At 37.1% G+C, this 3,708-nt stretch overlaps 1 long non-coding RNA gene across 3 annotated transcripts; it reads left to right on the top strand.

Moving 5' to 3' along the window:
• The first annotated feature begins 6 nt into the window (after positions 1-6).
• On the top strand, positions 7-3,667 carry LOC112488050 (uncharacterized). 3 transcript variants are annotated; one of them, XR_003051742.1, is made up of 3 exons: positions 7-1,380; positions 2,320-2,432; positions 3,018-3,667. It is a non-coding gene; the product is annotated as an uncharacterized LOC112488050 (long non-coding RNA). The 3 variants fall into 3 exon arrangements; XR_003051741.1 differs by lacking the exon at positions 7-1,380 and adding an exon at positions 1,458-2,241; XR_003051740.1 differs by lacking the exon at positions 7-1,380 and having other exon boundaries at positions 1,485-2,432.
• Positions 3,668-3,708: the final 41 nt, after the last annotated feature.

Genomic DNA, 3,708 nt, shown 5'->3' with positions numbered 1-3,708 from the left:
AAGCAACATTACTCTATTTGAATTTTCAAACACTCTATGAATAAGTACTTCAGGGTTCAGTTTCTGTTCCCTGTCGTCAGGTCTTTTTTCTTGAACCACGTTAGCTGAGCGTCCTTCAGCTCCAGCTGCTGTTACTGACGTAGTGTTGATGGAGACAGTGGTGTAAAATGAGGAACAGAGCTGAGTGTTTCCATTACATTTGTATTAGTGTTCACTTTAATTACTAACTGGTCACAAACATTTTTCTTTCTTTTTCTTCAAGTGTTGGCATTAATATGATATCATATTTAAGTTAAATAATTAATATTTTATCTGTTAAAGAAAAAAAAATATTTTCATGATCTCAGAAATTTTTGCTTCTTTGTAAATTGGCAAAGAGTTTGTTTTATTGGTGCTCTTCCAAAAATATTAAAGTGGTGTGTTAAATCAAATGTGTTTTAAAGTTTGTTTAGAGAGCAACATCACCCTCTGCTGGTTAAAGAAGACACGGAACATTTTCTACTTAAATTGTCTTGCACTGAGGAAAAGTCATACTTTCTCTTCTCTAGTGCAATGACCTAAAGTAAAACATGATTTGGGAGAATATTTGTTATTTATGTGACATTGGTGAGTTCTTTTGTATAGATATCAATTTGATATTTCTCCGGGGTCAATCTTTTAGGGTTACAGACAGTAACCACGCAGTTAACCAACTGGGGTGCACTGATGGATTGGCCAACTGATCATCTGCAACAATTTCCTTCATTTTGCAGGATCGGTGATCGGCCAATTATTTTATGTGAAACCGATCTTAGTTACTGATTCCATGTAACTCCACAAATGTGTGAAAGTGAGCCACCGCCACTTCTACTCTTCCGTGAGAGAGGGCTGACTGACAGGCTCATCCACCCGTTTTGTCTGCAAGTGAAAAATAAATATTTTGAAACTTATTTTTTACAAAGAATTTGTTTTTTTTTAATTTTTCTTAAATATTGTATTTTTACAAAAAAATCAAAAACTTTCACCTTCTGACCAACATGACACATTAGTGTCTCCGAAAATAAAACTTTCTCAAAAACGACTAAACATACACTAATTTGTCTTAAAATATTGTAGTTGATGTTCTTATGATCCCAAATCAAAGACAGGAACGTCGAGGCGCAGTTACGCGTTGAACTGAAACTGTGTTTTTATTACAAAGTGAGCAAGAACAAGAAAGAGAGTATACAGAGTACATTCAAACAAAACAATGTATGAAACGAACTTACAGAGACTTTTCTCTGGAGTCATTGCCGATCTAGTAGCCTGCCGGTTACCCAGGACCTATGCCAGGAGCGCTGACTGACTGACTGTCCCGGGATCTCTGGATTTTGGTTTTTTCTCCATGACCTTCCTTTGCAGGTACGTTACCATGGCAACCATAGAGCGCCTCCCTCTTCTGCTGCACATGTTCCACAGGTCACATACAGTTTAAGACAAGCACTAGATGTATATTATCAGAAACAGTATTTCATACAAAGCTCCCACATAGTTTAAGACAGGGAATATGTATATATCATAAGAAAAGTAAAAACACTTGGAAATAATAATTCAATATGTAGAAACAACCTACACACATCTTAGGTGTCAAAAGCAGGTGGTTAACTGTTCTTTGCTTATAAACTTTTGTTTGATTAAACCTTCCGAGTCATCATTTATGGACGTGTTCAGTTACAGCAGAGCCGTAATATCCCTACAATACTTAGCTATGTGCATTTTTGTGGTTAAAATTCAGAAAAATATACTTTTTTGGTACGACTTTTTTTAAAACTTTTTTTTTTATTAACAATGAACAGTAACAATCAACAATCCCTGACATAAGATCTTTACAAATAGTAGGTACATGTTAGCAACATTTATAAGAGAAAACAGTTTCACATCCTACACAGCAATAGTAAGAAAATATGACATTTGAGACATTTAGCCCAGGCATCCACAATCCATTAGCAGGTAGTGACGTAACCCGCCTGGCGTTGCTTTCCTGTCTTGGTGAATGTGTGTTCGCTCTGATGTGTGTAGATACATGAGTGTGTGTGTGGAGGACGTGCTCTCAGCTGGTGGATTCTCCATCTGTCTTAGTTTTTTCCTGGAGAGCTCATGTTTTCCTCCTGTCCTGGAATAAAACCTTTCCATCAGTCAGACCTAACTTTTCATCCTTATCCTGGTCCCAGGACTACCGCTCCTCTAGGAGCTAATATACGCTGTCCTTCTGCTTAGCTAAAGGTTAGCTCAGATGCTATTTTTGTTTTCTGGTCAGCCAGCCAAAGTAATAACTCTTATTGTTTCCTGTCTTGACTACAGTTACTGGAACTGTTCACTCAGTGGGACTGGTCCACCTTCCTGGCCGACTATGGAAAACCCACCTGTAAATACCTGAGAGTCAACCCTCACACAGCACTCACCCTGCTGGAAAAGTAAGAAACTGCACCTCCCCACACTCCCTTAATTCTTTCTTATGCAATGTCACCACTTCTGTCATGATAACATTTAAACTAAGCTGTGATGAAGAAGAAAGTGTTCTTCAAATATCGGAACTCATTTTCACCTTTCTCTCTGGGAATATATGAAAATATAGAAACAACAAAAACAAAAAGAAAAAAAAAGATTCAAACTCGTCTACACCGAGAAACTCATCTGCAGCAAAAATTTGAAAATGGGATGTTTGAACATACAGTGTATAATTGTAAACACGAGTTCTTATCCTGCTCTTCATCCTCTTTCATTTGACAGGTTATTGAAGCCGTGAGTAGTTCCTAGTGTGTGCATGTGTGTGAGCCTGTGTGTTTCTGCGTGTGTTTTTTGGCATGTGTATTTTTCTGACTAATGTAAAATGTGAGGACACCAGACAATGAACTAATGAATACTCACTTTGATACGGTGTATATTTCAGTTATAACAACTATGATGTGAAATATACTTTGACACACACATTAATGGAATCTTTAGAAATGTTTAATGAAAAACTTTTATACTCAAACACACTCTTTTTTGACCTCCAGGATGAAGGAGAGCAGCAGGAGGAGCACAGTCTTCGCTCAGTTTAAGAAGACGGACAGAGATCGGCAGAAGCTCATCGACACGGTGGTCAAGCAGCTCAGGAACCTCATCTCTCAGCAGCACTCCTAAATGGCCGACTCCCAACCATGTGACTGCCCCAGAAGTTATCAGTGATTTTAGTCTGTGAGCAAAAATCATAGATTTGATGCCACTTTGTTCAGTTGCTGGGGTTTTTTTTTAATTGTTTGTTTTTATTTGCAAAACGTTTTTGGACTGATGCACTGTATTTGATGTTACATTAAATCCACTAACACTTCAGAGGAATACAATATAAATAAAGGTACAGTTGGTAAAAAGTCACAAATACCTGTTCACTATTTTTGTGTTTGAATCCTTTTTGTCACCAAGGTCTGGCATAACTTCGACAAATTATTTTCATGCATTGTTTTATTTGCACATTTTGTGACTTTGGAGTTTCTGGTACTTTTTAATTTCAGATTTTTTTGCAGGTATCACAGTGCAGTGCATGTTTTTAGAAATGTATTTCTAGAATCTTTCTAGAAAGATGTAATCATTACTGCTCACATCTTACTTAGATTACTTTACTGGCCCAAACAAATGTCTACCTCCAGCTCTGCAACTTTGGTTGTTTGGTCACAAAAATGTTGTTTAAACACAAAATATTCACTTGGC

This window comes from Cynoglossus semilaevis, chromosome 1 (genome assembly GCF_000523025.1).
Source record: "Cynoglossus semilaevis isolate Cse_v1.0 chromosome 1, Cse_v1.0, whole genome shotgun sequence".
Taxonomy (NCBI): Eukaryota; Metazoa; Chordata; class Actinopteri; order Pleuronectiformes; family Cynoglossidae; genus Cynoglossus; species Cynoglossus semilaevis.
Note: the sequence above shows the minus strand (reverse complement) of the source record. Positions and strands in the feature narration are given on the sequence as shown.